Source organism: Oncorhynchus gorbuscha, linkage group LG09 (assembly GCF_021184085.1).
Source record: "Oncorhynchus gorbuscha isolate QuinsamMale2020 ecotype Even-year linkage group LG09, OgorEven_v1.0, whole genome shotgun sequence".
Lineage (NCBI taxonomy): Eukaryota > Metazoa > Chordata > Actinopteri > Salmoniformes > Salmonidae > Oncorhynchus > Oncorhynchus gorbuscha.
In genome coordinates this window covers 78,066,043-78,082,851 of record NC_060181.1, presented here as the reverse complement: position 1 = coordinate 78,082,851, position 16,809 = coordinate 78,066,043, and the positions used below count along the sequence as shown (strand labels likewise).

Below are 16,809 nucleotides of genomic sequence, written 5' to 3'. Positions count from 1 at the left end.
TGACACTGCGGTATATTAAATTGTATAACTGGTTACATCTAGGGCCGAGTCCCAAAATGTCTCTCATTCTCGCCGTGGCAGTTTTATTTCCTACCACCAGGGGGAATCATTTGAGCGAATATGTTGTGGACTGTTTCAATATCCGTTGATGACTGTTATCGAGTCCTTGCCAATATTACATACTTTAATCTTGGTTTATTGTACACCTTTTGCCATTTCTGAAATCAGTATTTTTCACATGGCCAGATATTTAGCCATGATAGTTATGGTGTTCTAATGAACTACTGGAGTATGCCACAATTTCAGTCTTATGAAATGACTACACTCTTACAGTGGTCCCTCTCAATTTGGTACAGTAGGCTTTGTTTATAATACTAGAGTTTAGACTATGGACTCCATCGACAGAATGTATTCACAAGACTTTCCCACATTCCCTGTGATAATATTTATCCTCTATATGAGGTCGGAAAAACTGTTAAGTGTGGGAGACTTCTAAACATTGATGCCCTTGGAATATTGTTCTGACATTCACCATGTAACAGTCGTTGTCAGTGGATGAAGAAGAGGACCAAGGTGCAGCGTGGAATGTGTCCATATCTTTTAATAAAGAACTTGAACACTGAACAAAAACAATAACCCAACAACTGAAAACAGTTCTGGCTGGTGCAGACACACAACAGAGAACAGTTCTGGCTGGTGCAGACACACAACAGAGAACAGTTCTGGCTGGTGCAGACACACAACAGAAAACAGTTCTGGCTGGTGCAGACACACAACAGAAAACAGTTCTGGCTGGTGCAGACACACAACAGAAAACAGTTCTGGCTGGTGCAGACACACAACAGAGAACAGTTCTGGCTGGTGCAGACACACAACAGAAAACAGTTCTGGCTGGTGCAGACACACAACAGAGAACAGTTCTGGCTGGTGCAGACACACAACAGAGAACAGTTCTGGCTGGTGCAGACACACAACAGAGAACAGTTCTGGCTGGTGCAGACACACAACAGAGAACAGTTCTGGCTGGTGTAGACACACAACAGAGAACAGTTCTGGCTGGTGCAGACACACAACAGAGAACAGTTCTGGCTGGTGCAGACACACAACAGAGAACAGTTCTGGCTGGTGCAGACACACAACAGAGAACAGTTCTGGCTGGTGCAGACACACAGAGAACAGTTCAGACAGAGAACAGTTCTGGCTGGTGCAGACACACAACAGAGAACAGTTCTGGCTGGTTCTGGCAGACACACAACAGAGAACAGTTCTGGGTGCAGGTGCAGACACACAACAGAGAACAGTTCTGGCTGGTGCAGACACACAACAGAGAACAGTTCTGGCTGGTGCAGACACACAACAGAGAACAGTTCTGGCTGGTGCAGACACACAACAGAGAACAGTTCTGGCTGGTGCAGACACAACAACAGAGAACAGTTCTGGCTGGTGCAGACACACAACAGAGAACAGTTCTGGCTGGTGCAGACACACAACAGAGAACAGTTCTGGCTGGTGCAGACACACAACAGAGAACAGTTCTGGCTGGTGCAGACACACAACAGAGAACAGTTCTGGCTGGTGCAGACACACAACAGAGAACAGTTCTGGCTGGTGCAGACACACAACAGAGAACAGTTCTGGCTGGTGCAGACACACAACAGAGAACAGTTCTGGCTGGTGCAGACACACAACAGAGAACAGTTCTGGCTGGTGCAGACACACAACAGAGAACAGTTCTGGCTGGTGCAGACACACAACAGAGAACAGTTCTGGCTGGTGCAGACACACAACAGAGAACAGTTCTGGCTGGTGCAGACACACAACAGAGAACAGTTCTGGCTGGTGCAGACACACAACAGAGAACAGTTCTGGCTGGTGCAGACACCACAAACAGAGAACAGTTCTGGCTGGTGCAGACACACAACAGAGAACAGTTCTGGCTGGTGCAGACACACAACAGAGAACAGTTCTGGCTGGTGCAGACACACAACAGAAAACAGTTCTGGCTGGTGCAGACACACAACAGAAAACAGTTCTGGCTGGTGCAGACACACAACAGAAAACAGTTCTGGCTGGTGCAGACACACAACAGAGAACAGTTCTGGCTGGTGCAGACACACAACAGAAAACAGTTCTGGCTGGTGCAGACACACAACAGAAAACAGTTCTGGCTGGTGCAGACACACAACAGAAAACAGTTCTGGCTGGTGCAGACACACAACAGAGAACAGTTCTGGCTGGTGCAGACACACAACAGAGAACAGTTCTGGCTGGTGCAGACACACAACAGAGAACAGTTCTGGCTGGTGCAGACACACAACAGAGAACAGTTCTGGCTGGTGCAGACACACAACAGAGAACAGTTCTGGCTGGTGCAGACACACAACAGAGAACAGTTCTGGCTGGTGCAGACACACAACAGAGAACAGTTCTGGCTGGTGCAGACACACAACAGAGAACAGTTCTGGCTGGTGCAGACACACAACAGAGAACAGTTCTGGCTGGTGCAGACACACAAAAACAGAGAACAGTTCTGGCTGGTGCAGACACACAACAGAAAACAGTTCTGGCTGGTGCAGACACACAACAGAGAACAGTTCTGGCTGGTGCAGACACACAACAGAGAACAGTTCTGGCTGGTGCAGACACACAACAGAGAACAGTTCTGGCTGGTGCAGACACACAACAGAGAACAGTTCTGGCTGGTGCAGACACACAACAGAAACAGTTCTGGCTGGTGCAGACACACAACAGAGAACAGTTCTGGCTGGTGCAGACACACAACAGAGAAACAGTTCTGGCTGGTGCAGACACACAACAGAGAACAGTTCTGGCTGGTGCAGACACACAACAGAAAACAGTTCTGGCTGGTGCAGACACACAACAGAGTTCTGGCTGGTGCAGACAGAGAACAGTTCTGGCTGGTGCAGACACACAACAGAGAACAGTTCTGGCTGGTGCAGACACACAACAGAGAACAGTTCTGGCTGGTGCAGACACACAACAGAGAACAGTTCTGGCTGGTGCAGACACACAACAGAGAAACAGTTCTGGCTGGTGCAGACACACAACAGTTCTGGCTGGTGCAGACACACAACAGAGAACAGTTCTGGCTGGTGCAGACACACAACAGAGAACAGTTCTGGCTGGTGCAGACACACAACAGAGAACAGTTCTGGCTGGTGCAGACACACAACAGAGAACAGTTCTGGCTGGTGCAGACACACAACAGAAAAGTTCTGGCTGGTGCAGACACACAACAGAAAACAGTTCTGGCTGGTGCAGACACACAACAGAAAACAGTTCTGGCTGGTGCAGACACACAACAGAAAACAGTTCTGGCTGGTGCAGACACACAACAGAAACAGTTCTGGCTGGTGCAGACACACAACAGAGAACAGTTCTGGCTGGTGCAGACACACAACAGAGAACAGTTCTGGCTGGTGCAGACACACAACAGAGAACAGTTCTGGGTGCAGACACACAACAGAAAACAGTTCTGGCTGGTGCAGACACACAACAGAAAACAGTTCTGGCTGGTGCAGACACACAACAGAGAACAGTTCTGGCTGGTGCAGACACACAACAGAGAACAGTTCTGGCTGGTGCAGACACACAACAGAGAACAGTTCTGGCTGGTGCAGACACACAACACACAACAGAGAACAGTTCTGGCTGGTGCAGACACACAACAGAGAACAGTTCTGGCTGGTGCAGACACACAACAGAGAACAGTTCTGGCTGGTGCAGACACACAACAGAAACAGTTCTGGCTGGTGCAGACACACAACAGAGAACAGTTCTGGCTGGTGCAGACACACAACAGAGAACAGTTCTGGCTGGTGCAGACACACAACAGAGAACAGTTCTGGCTGGTGCAGACACACAAGTTCTGGCTGGTGCAGACACACAACAGAGAACAGTTCTGGCTGGTGCAGACACACAACAGAGAACAGTTCTGGCTGGTGCAGACACACAACAGAGAACAGTTCTGGCTGGTGCAGACACACAACAGAGAACAGTTCTGGCTGGTGCAGACACACAACAGAGAACAGTTCTGGCTGGTGCAGACACACAACAGAGAACAGTTCTGGCTGGTGCAGACACACAACAGAGAACAGTTCTGGCTGGTGCAGACACACAACAGAGAACAGTTCTGGCTGGTGCAGACACACAACAGAGAACAGTTCTGGCTGGTGCAGACACACAGACAGTTCTGGCTGGTGCAGACAACAACAGAGAACAGTTCTGGCTGGTGCAGACACACAACAGAGAACAGTTCTGGCTGGTGCAGACACACAACAGAGAACAGTTCTGGCTGGTGCAGACACACAACAGAGAACAGTTCTGGCTGGTGCAGACACACAACAGAGAACAGTTCTGGCTGGTGCAGACACACAACAGAAAACAGTTCTGGCTGGTGCAGACACACAACAGAAAACAGTTCTGGCTGGTGCAGACACACAACAGAGAACAGTTCTGGCTGGTGCAGACACACAACAGAGAACAGTTCTGGCTGGTGCAGACACACAACAGAGAACAGTTCTGGCTGGTGCAGACACAACAGAGAACAGTTCTGGCTGGTGCAGACACACAGAAAACAGTTCTGGCTGGTGCAGACAGAAAACAGTTCTGGCTGGTGCAGACACACAACAGAGAACAGTTCTGGCTGGTGCAGACACACAACAGAGAACAGTTCTGGCTGGTGCAGACACAACAGAGAACAGTTCTGGCTGGTGCAGACACACAACAGAGAACAGTTCTGGCTGGTGCAGACACAACAGAGAACAGTTCTGGCTGGTGCAGACAACAGAGAACAGTTCTGGCTGGTGCAGACACACAACAGAGAACAGTTCTGGCTGGTGCAGACACACAACAGAGAACAGTTCTGGCTGGTGCAGACACACAACAGAGAACAGTTCTGGCTGGTGCAGACACACAACAGAGAACAGTTCTGGCTGGTGCAGACACACAACAGAGAACAGTTCTGGCTGGTGCAGACACACAACAGAGAACAGTTCTGGCTGGTGCAGACACACAACAGAGAACAGTTCTGGCTGGTGCAGACACACAACAGAGAACAGTTCTGGCTGGTGCAGACACACAACAGAGAACAGTTCTGGCTGGTGCAGACACACAACAGAGAACAGTTCTGGCTGGTGCAGACACACAGAGAACAGTTCTGGCTGGTGCAGAACAGAGAACAGTTCTGGCTGGTGCAGACACACAACAGAGAACAGTTCTGGCTGGTGCAGACACACAACAGAGAACAGTTCTGGCTGGTGCAGACACACAACAGAGAACAGTTCTGGCTGGTGCAGACACACAACAGAGAACAGTTCTGGCTGGTGCAGACACACAACAGAGAACAGTTCTGGCTGGTGCAGACACACAACAGAGAACAGTTCTGGCTGGTGCAGACACACAACAGAGAACAGTTCTGGCTGGTGCAGACACACAACAGAGAACAGTTCTGGCTGGTGCAGACACACAACAGAGAACAGTTCTGGCTGGTGCAGACACACAACAGAGAACAGTTCTGGCTGGTGCAGACACACAACAGAGAACAGTTCTGGCTGGTGCAGACACACAACAGAGAACAGTTCTGGCTGGTGCAGACACACAACAGAAAACAGTTCTGGCTGGTGCAGACACACAACAGAGAACAGTTCTGGCTTGTGCAGACACACAACAGAAAACAGTTCTGGCTGGTGCAGACACACAACAGAAAACAGTTCTGGCTGGTGCAGTTCTGGCTGGTGCAGACACACAACAGAAAACAGTTCTGGCTGGTGCAGACACACAACAGAAAACAGTTCTGGCTGGTGCAGACACACAACAGAAAACAGTTCTGGCTGGTGCAGACACACAACAGAAAACAGTTCTGGCTGGTGCAGACACACAACAGAAAACAGTCCGGGACCACCCATACGTAGAATGTATGCACACATGACTGTAAGTCGCTTTGGATAAAAGCGTCTGCTAAATGGCATATGTTATATATTATTATTATATTCTGGCTGGTGCAGACACACAACAGAAAACAGTTCTGGCTGGTGCAGACACACAACAGAAAACAGAAAACAATCACCCACGAAACACAATATAAAACAGGCTCCCTAAATATGGTTCTCAATCAGGGACAACGATTGACAGCTGCCTCTGATTGAGAACCATACCAGGCCAAACACAGAAATAGCAAATCATAGAAAAACGGACATAGACAACCCACCCAACTCACGCCCTAACCATACTAAAACAAAGACATCACAAAAGAACTAAGGTCAGAACGTGACACACCACTACCTCCCTAAACAATACTGCATTGTGCAGCACTGTAGGCACTGATAAAGGCAGGCTGCTATTCTCAACTCTTCAAAAGATAACTATCGCGCTCTCCCAAAAGCTTGTTCAGACAAACAAAGAGGTGTAATGTGTTCCTACTCAAAACTATGTTGCATAACGCTTACCAAGCATACGAACACATTACACCTCTGTCTGCTATTCTCAACTCTACAAGCTTCCCAAAGTGGATAGTGCCATTAAGTTACTTTCCAATAACTGATTAATGTTATAATGTTTTTTAATCTGCTCCATGTATTTTGATTGATGTGTGAGTGTCCCTCTGAGGCTGTTGGCCAGGTAATAAACTCAGTCTATCATTTTGCTGGGTGGGTTATCCTTGACTTTCCACTCTGTCTCTTAGCAATACCGTTAACGTGAGGTTAAGGAACCTTGTATTCATTGAATATAATATTGAGAGAAAAAAATGAACTTTGAAAAAATGATTTTTTTCCCGTACACTATAAATGAACGTGATGGGTACTATCAGAGCTGATGGGAATGAGATACAGCACAGGATAGAGTGAAGACATTTATTGGCCAGTAGATGGCAATGTTGCCACATACAAACTTGTGGGTGCTGAGTACTCTGCTTTTTTAGTGATTTGTTTTATTTGTAATAATTATTTCCAGGAGATGATCCAGCATTAATAACAAACAATGGATAATTAATTTAGGTTTTCTCGTCTGAGGAACATAATTATCAAAATTACATGTGTAATGGAAAATAGAACACATCTTGGATTCTAAATTTGTTTTGTTCTTTCTCTCTGACACACACACACACACACACACACACACACACACACACACACACACACACACACACACACACACACACACACACACACACACACACACACACACACACACACACACACACACACACACACACACACACACACACACACACACACACACACACACACACACACACACACACACACACACACACCATTTGTATAACGGTTCTATGATCTATTTTGCAATATAATGTAATGACAATGCCAATCACTATAACCTCATCTGGAAAAAGATCTCTAGGAAGGGCTTAGTAACCTCATAAATGACCTTTATGATGTGAAAAATACTGCTTGTCCATTGCTCCAGTCCACCTTACACAACACCTTTCTTCTGCCACATACAAAACTCCCTGGCCCATAGCTCATACATACACACAGTGTCATTGATATATGTCTTTATAGGGACTAAGGCAGCTCAGTAATTAAGTAGACCCAATGCATACAAACAATCCCATTAGTAAAGCAAGGTGATAGTGTGGGGTGACGACTCACTCGGCTGTATTACTACTGTCATTGGCTGGCTGGGCTGAGTGGATGGCCCCATTACACAGCAAAATGCTGATATGACAAAGCACCAGGCTGAATCCACTGATTTCACAGCGGTAACTAGGCTATAGCAGACATTCCCCGTCCCCTATCCTTCAAAACAAACAATGCATTATCACTATTAGACCACATCTCCAGTTAGAAATCTATATAAGTCATATTGTGTTTTAGATGTATCCAGGCTGTGAGGTGAAATTCATGAACCACCCAGAGCATTTAGTGTCCCATGGGGGAGCGCTGTGAAAGTTATAAACTAGAAATGTAATGTTAGTATTTAGCTTGCTTTTATTTTAGATCATCAAGGACATCAACCACCCGAACCACTGCCTGTTCACCCCGCTATCATCCAGAAGGCGAGGTCAGTACAGGTGCATCAAAGCTGGGACCGAGAGACTGAAAAACAGCTTCTATCTCAAGGCCATCAGACTGTTAAATAGCCACCACTAACATTGAGTGGCTGCTGCCAACACACTGTCATTGACACTGACCCAACTCCAGCCATTTTAATAATGGGAATTGATGGAAATGATGTAAATATATATATATATATATATCACTAGCCACTTTAAACAATGCTACCTTATATAATGTTACTTACCCTACATTATTCATCTCATATGCATATGTATATACTGTACTCTACAACATCGACTGCATCCTTATGTAACACATGTATCACTAGCCACTTTAACTATGCCACTTTGTTTACTTTGTCTACACACTCATCTCATATGTATATACTGTACTCGATACCATCTACTGTATGCTGCTCTGTACCATCACTCATTCATATATCCTTATGTACATGTTCCTTATCCCCTTACACTGTGTATAAGACAGTAGTTTTTTTTGGAATTGTTAGTTAGATTACTTGTTGGTTATCACTGCATTGTCGGAACTAGAAGCACAAGCATTTCGCTACACTCGCATTAACATCTGCTAACCATGTGTATGTGACAAATAAAATTTGATTTGATTTGATTTGATTTACCAAAATATGCAATCGATCTTACAAGGAGTCCTGTTTTATTGTCTGAACACTGTGATGATGTAGAAATATTGGCCTTGGTGATACTGTTATCTTAGTAAAATGATTTTGCATTAAATGAAAAGCTTTAAGTCTTCTCAAAGGTGTTGTTAGATTACATTGCGGTAATACACATTGGTTTTAATTACAAAGTGAAGGATTAACAACTGAGAAAAAATTAGGGCGAACAATGGTTTTGAATGAGATTTGTCACCTCAGTGGACAATGAAGCAGAACTCTAAATGGTAATTTCTAGATTCGCTGACATTTCAACTAGCTATACCATTAAAGTCATCTGCATTCTACGTGTTCTATTTTGGCTATTGTGACTAAAGACAATGTCTCCGAACATCATGTCTGCTGTGGAAAAGGATCTTTAATATATACATTTGATTCATTTAGCAGAATCAAACCCACAACCCTGGCATAGCAAGTGCCATGCTCTACCAAGTGAGTCACACAGGACTATAATATTAATTTAGATTACAATCTAAAAGCTTTCATATGTTTACTTTCCTGCAAGGGTATGTATATGAAATACATTCTCACATTGACTTTAAGTGGGAGTTGTAACAGCCTATGGCGTCAAAATCATTATAATTATTAAGGTTCATTTGGCCATTCGGACCCAAAAAAATATTGAGCAGTATTACATAGGCCTAGATTATGTGTAAACATATTGCAGTTTGGATACAGATTGTTCTAGTAATAGAGCCAAATCAAGATGGATTTTCTATAAGAGATAACTACTCAATCATGAAGGGAATCAAATTGCTTCTCACCACAGATAATCCCTGTATAATCTATTGCACATTCTCAGTACATTAGAATACAAAACCTACTAGAGACATCAACTGTCATGTCATTCTTTAACACTTATTGTTTGAGTACTTGGAGGAGGGAAGGAAGCAAGAGGTGGAAGGAGGAGAGGAGAAGCAGCAGGAGCCACAGGTCATCAACCCTTGACCCCTGACCTCAGCTCTTGAATCGCTGGCATATGTCTGATTTCCCCACTTTTCCCCTCACTCCCTCCCTCCCTCAGTAATTTGACTATAGCTGAGAAGGAATGCACTGCACTCCCTTTAAGAAGCATTCCTCAATGTGTGAACTGCCCCTCTCTACCACCACTACACCCAACCTGAGCCACCTCTGGGTCCTCCCTTTCATGAACACTCACACTTGACTTTTTTTTCCACTCTTACCACCTCTGACTTTGTTGATAGCTACTTTATTGAGTAAACATGTACTTACTATGACTGTGATATGTGGTTGTCTCACCTGAATACCTTATGAGAGACGCACTAACTGTAAGTTGCTCTGGATAAGAGCTTCTGCTAAATGACTAAAATGTCATGTCAGATGTGAACATGGTAATATATTTCCTCCAGATAAACATCTCAGCGGAGAAGTATCGACCTAATAGATTTATGTGAGAAGATAAAATACAGTATACATTTGCAGCAAAAAGTGTAGTCATATAAAAAGTATATTCCCTCTGAGAAGCGGAATTTCACAAAGGTAAACACTCAAACCCTGTCGCTGAAAATAGCTTTCCTTTTCTTGTATGCTGTGTTGCTCTGTCTGGAAAATGGGTCTGTATGACATAACAGCACCATAGAAACCCTCATGCGTCGCTCACCTGTGCGGTTGCTTGCAGTGGGGGATGGGAAGGATGGAAGTAGGGGGGGGGTACAGTGTTACTGAGTTCACAAAGCCTTTCCTCACTCACACGCATGTGCACACAGAGGCATACACATAGGCACTGACTTACACACACGCACAAACACACACCCTAACACAAACACACACACAGATGCGAGCACATACAAACATGTGCATAAACACTAGCACACACACACATACACAGTAGGCTTCTGTGTTGGTGGGTGGATTGTCTTGGCCCTGCCAGACTGACTCACACCCTGCCTGTGCTCGTATTCTCTTTATGGTATGAATAAAGCAGGAGGGTTTGGGAGCTAAATTCAATATGTCAATGGGTACTGCAGCACAGTGAGAAACAGAGACACAGCTGGATAAAACCCTGCTAGAGGCTGCGCTTCCCAGTGCTAATAACAGCCCAACAAGAGCTGTGTGACTATCCGCACCCTTCCCCCACATCAACATATTACCATCCCCACTCTGTGCTGTCTAGAAAGGTCACGTGACCCTCATCAGTCTCCCGGGTTGGGGGAAGGGGAACAGATTGAACCTGTTCTTTGTTAGGAGGTCAGACCCAGCTCCATGGCAGGAAGAGTTCTTACCACATACACGCTAATAGCCGTACACTTACAGGCTACAAATTAAGCCCAGTTCAAATAATTAACATAGGCCCTACTTCAGAGCAGAAAACACTAGCCAAGCTGGCCACAAAATCCCCAGAGACCTGGAAAGTGTAGTTACAAGTGCATATTGGAAAAGGCCATTTTTCGCCCGTTGACCCCTAAATAAGGGGGTAATATTGTAATAAGACAATGTGATGAGGAATATGATCAAATCCTTTAATCTGTTTGTACAGCCAATATATATATTTAATCAGAATAAAGTAGAAAAGATGGTTTTACCATAAAATCATTTGCAGAGGAAAGGAGAAAGCTAAATTCTGGGATGCAAGGATGCAGCAACTTTACTCGCAAGAATGATTTATAAAGTTTGATGTAAAAGTGTAATGTATTTGGATGGTTTTACTGTCAGTTACATCTTAATTAATCTAAATGATATTTAAATTCAATTTTGACTATGAGTGATGCTTTTGATATACAGTCACACTTAGCAGTTCAGAATCCACATTTTACTTGGCTACAGTAGTAGTACAGTCGGTATCACTATCGTTGGTGAAATAAAATGTGGAAACGGTAACAGTGATAGTACTAAAGTACTATGCAATACTATGTAATAAGTGTTAATAACAATGTTATTACATAGGTATGAATCCATTGCTATCTTTTTCAAACGTGTGCATGGTACTCTGACCTACTGTATGATGATGAATTGCATAATTATTTAGTCTTTTATGCGCAAATATTCACACTCATACGGTAACCAAAGGAATGTGTCACACGAATGTAGAGCAGTAACGATGTCAATTTGTTATTTACTTTCCAAATCTGAATGACTGAGCAATGCCAAAGGAGAATTAATCAACCACTATGTGACCCTACAGGCGAAAAATACAGATCGGTGGGGGAGGGGATTCAACTCAAAGGCCAGATACAATGTAGGGTTGCATCATGTGAAGATTATTACCGTAGCCCTTTTACCAGATCCAACCAACTCACGGTCTTTGGCCTTTGTGCATTAGAAACATTAGTCATTTTCTAACAAAGCTAAGATTATAATGATTGCAATTCTTCAAACTTGGAATTCCGATTCACTTCAACTATATATTTTGGGATTACAGTGTAGTTTATCCTTGATTGATGTAGATGTTTAATCAAACAATACTATTGTTTGATTAATATAAAGTAATACATAGGCCTACTTTACAATAATATCACACAATATGTTTTGTAGGGGTTGCAATTACATTAATCAATAATCATTGTTATCATCACTCAATGTATATTTGTCTTTTAAAATGGCAAAATGCAATGTAAAAATTACAAGTAGGCTACCAAAGACAGTACATGACTATAGCTACAATGCTCTTTGGTTGAAGTTTGCAGTGGCCATGTTCTGAGACCACATGTAGCCTACATGTACATGCAATTATGTACAATAAATTAACTTGAGGCAATAACAGCTAATAACCATAATTTTAAAATGGCACAATAGAGGAAATCGTTGAAGAGAGGTCAAACAATGCCATTCACGTGCATTAGAATTGACTATAAATTCTATATATATATTTTTATCTATAAAGAACATGGCATGTAGGCAAAATAACATCATGGTATTTCGTTACCATTTAGGCTACTGGAATGACTGTTATGTTTTGAATAAGCAGGATCAAGGTCAGGTGCTGATTTTTTCATTGTAGGTCACGACAGTCTCTATCTCTCTCTCAGCCCTCTTTCTCTATGCCGATGAGCGCTTGCTGCTGTCTCTTGACGTTCTATTTTCAGAAACGCTGAAAACTCAATTGCATACATCCCCAGCTTTAGACCTCGCGCTTCTTTAAACTTTACATGCCACACAATCATTTGCCAGGAATATATATTTTAGACCATCTCTGTTACCTTCGGAGCGCAGTTAGAGATAGCAGCGGTGGACAGAACTTGAAGTATGATAAGCAAAATGGGAGGAAACTCGTCCCTTGCTTATTGAGTTGCAGCCTCTCCTTGTGGAAGTGGAAGAGGTGGCGGCAACACCACGAGCTCACTCTCTGAGAAAGGTAAGTTAGAACTTTTGTTCAAGTTTCATTAATAGTAACATTGTATTTCCATGAATTATACATTGTTGCATGTTAATACTTGCTGAACTGAGTAACACTGTTTATTGTGACACGTTTACTGTATCACACTACATGTGTAGAAATGTCTTCCAAAGGAACATTTAGATTTGTTAATTGTTAGTAGTCTAATATAAACGTTGCTTTATATTTTAACATAGTACTTTAATTATTGTATATTTTGACATAAATGAAACATTTTGTTGAGCTGCAATACATAAAATGTAGTAACTTCTGGTGGCAGTTATTGTGTTTCCCTGCTGAGTTATAAACCTGATTTTTAGATTAAAGAGTAAATGAAAAAGAAAACGTGTGATGCAATTTAACATACTCAAACGTAATAATAAAAAGTAATATTGGCCACATTTAAAAGGTATTGCTCATGCTGATAGTTCGGAAGCGCATGAGTGGGGGAGGGGAGGTAGAGTCAACTGCACCACCAGTCAGACAGACAGACATTGGCTTCATAGTAGCTTAACCTGCTGCCAGGGTTACTTCTTTTTACAGTATAAGTCAAAATGGCGACATTTAGCCCACGTCTAAAAGCAACACTTACCCTCCAGCCCATTCAATACAGTAGTTCAAATGCTAATTGGGCATTAGATTTTAGAGTTTGTGTATTTCCTTATATTTACACATGAAATTAGAGGAGTCTTTCGAGAATGGATATACTGAATGGTATTGGCGAAGCTTGTGGATAGGTCACTGGGAGGCTTGAGGTTTGGAAGAGGCATCATCACATGGAATGTAGCCTAGGCCTATCCCACTGGGCAAAAACTGGTTGACTCAACTTCATTTCCACACCATAAATGTTTTTTTAATAATTCCACGTTTAATCAGCTTGGAATTGTTAAAAATGTTCCTTTATTTAACGAGGCAAGTCAGTTAAGAACAAATTCTTATTTACAATGACGGCCAACCGGGGTACAGTGGGTTAACTGCCTTGTTCAGAGGCAGAACAACAGATTTTTTTACCTTGTAAGTTCAGGATTTGATCCAGCAAACTTTCAGTTACTGGCCCAACGCTTTAACCACTAGGCTACCACCTGCTGCTCTCTGACTCTGATTGGATTAGCAAAAAGTATTTTTTTTCACCCAACTTTTAACCTAAATCCAATATCATGGTTGAATTCACGTTAGTTGACAACTCAACCAAATGTAAATACAAAATAGACATTTAACTGATGTCTGTGCCCAGTGGGATGGCACCACCTCGATCACCTGTTGATCTGATGGTATCTAGGTCCTTACGTTAGACACAGAACACAGCACTGTAAAGACTATTTAGGCTCTATGTTAACATAAAGTCATTTCCATCCCCCCACTTACATTTTATGGGATAATGTGCAGTCATATAAAACTTGACAACAAAAAACAACATTCTTCAATGTATGGCAAGAGTTTATCAGTACAGAGAGACTGGAATTATTGTATTCTAACTCGTATGATGATCCTCCATTACCAAGGAATCTGAACTAATAAAGGCCTAGAATACCAACACAAACTGGAGCTTGTCTTGCCTGTGTCCACTGGTTTGGTTGTAGAGTGAAACCAAATGCCCCATAAGAACAACTGGTTTAGTGCCATCTATTAAAAGAACAATGGGTGTTTATTATAACTTAATTGCTGCGCCTGGATGACAAGGTTTTTCCATTTGTGGAAATCTACAAGCTATTAGAGAGTGGTAATGTAGAAAGGCATTAGTAAGCTATGACTGTGAACCTTGACCCCATTTTGGAGATGGAGCAGTATCGATGGTTAATAGCAACGCAAAGCCTTAATGCAGCGTTTCCCGAACTCGGTCCTCGGGACGCTAAGGGGTGCACGTTTAGTCAACGCTTAATGATTATTTGATTATTTGAGTCAGCTGTGTAGTGCTAGGGCAAAAACCCAAACATGTATCCCTTAGTGTCCCAAGGACCGAGTTTGGGAAAACCTGCAATGATATTGTCAAGATTTTGTATTGGTTATGTCTCAGTGAACATTATGTTCTGGGAGATTATATAGTTGTTTTTCTCCCGATGAGCAGTGTTTTCGAAGGCCCAGATTTTTTTACACTTGAATGTCTCAGCTTTCTTGGGGGCCTAGATGAATAATATTGTTGGCCATGGTATGTCTATTGAAGGTTCAGTGATCTGATTTGGCCTTTGGCTTTAGTGGTGAGTGGTGACGTTGTGTGTTCAGGTTAGAAATGCCTGGATGGTTGTTGCTAAAGTGACTAGAATGACGTATACAACAGCCAACTTAAAATCATTTGGTCACATACACTGGATATCTGTAGTGAAATGTGTTGTTTTACAGCAGGCAACCCTGGACATGGAGTGCCGCAGGCACTTTATGTTTTTGATTTAACTGACCTGGAAGACCAGGTGTGTTGAATTTAGACAATCACTGAACTGATCAATTAGCTCAGTTGGTCAGGGCTGCTTTCAGTACATTAAAACGTAATTGAATGGAAGTGGTACTGTACTAAACGACCAGTTGGAAAATGGGGAAGGACTGGGTTGTGGGTTCAGATTGGACCGCTGCCCTTTAAATATGTCACTCATTGCGTCAAGCCACACACTGGCACGCCCAATGAATGGAGTAAACATAGCTCAATGTCCATTCAAGAATGTTTTGGGAAAACGTGTCATTCAGTAAAAAACGTTCAGCAATGTAGCAAATGTTCAAGCGAACTGAATTCACCCCTTGTTTAGGGCCAGCCTAGATGGAATTTAACTTCATTCTGCAGTACCTTAGGCACTCCAGGAACAGGGTTGCCTATCCATAGCCATAGTAGTACGGCACCGCTGGAGCAAATTAAGGTTAAGGGCACATCGGCCAATTTTTACTATTACATTTTTCTTTTTGTTTTACCTTGTCCACTGGTTTGGTTGTAGGACCAATGCTCTAACCGCTAGACTATCTACCGCTCTTTCAGATGGACTCTTTGCCCTCAGTTGTAGTTTTTTTAAATATTAGTTTTCATTTTTCAAATAGACATGTTTTACATACAACAAAAACATGAATTGCCTGAAAAAAGAAAGTAGCGTAAAACAGAAAAGGTAACCTATTTCCTTCCATGAACCAATAACACAACCCTACCATTTTCCAATGTTCCACTGTAGGCTAATGGCCATTTAGATGTTCTCCTTCAGTCAGTAGTTTGTTGTTTCCTTTGGTTATACATTTTGTTATTTAGATACATTTGTGAAAGTTACCCCTTTGTGCAAGAGATGAGATCTTTCAAATAGAGGGCATTTTGTGTGGAACTCCCATTTGTTCACAGCAGTGCTTCAATTCCCATTCACCAGCAGTACCTGAAGTTAGCCCCAGATACAGAAACCCCATGTGACAACCACTCTCAAACTCTGCATATTTATGCAGCAATATTTATTTCTAATAGAACATGGGAGGAGGCATGGCAGGCAAGAGGGGCTTACGGTTCACATGGGCCACCAGCCAGTTGGCATGCCAATATTTTACTCCGAAATAACACCCATTGATGATATTACAGCCTTGTTCAAGACTACATCCATTTATTTGGGATCTGGGATGGTTGTGTTTGTTGTTGTGTCTGGCTCTACCCTCATGACATTGTTTGTGTGTATGCCATATATGTAAAGACAAGTTGCAGGCCTGTCGAGAGTGTACCGGAGGCCACAACAAAAACCTCAATGTACATGTTGTTACGGCAACTGCTCGCTGCAGCTGCGATTCAATCT

The 16,809-nt window shown here is 42.9% G+C and overlaps 1 protein-coding gene across 1 annotated transcript in view; it reads left to right on the top strand.

Annotated features, from left to right (window-relative positions):
* Positions 1–12,266: 12,266 nt before the first annotated feature.
* LOC124044119 (F-box-like/WD repeat-containing protein TBL1X) overlaps positions 12,267–16,809 on the top strand; it is a 39,275-nt gene continuing 34,732 nt past the window's right edge. The window contains exon 1 of the mRNA XM_046363589.1: positions 12,267–13,045. The gene's annotated coding sequence lies outside the window, so the exon portion shown is untranslated. The remainder of the gene's footprint in view (positions 13,046–16,809) is intronic.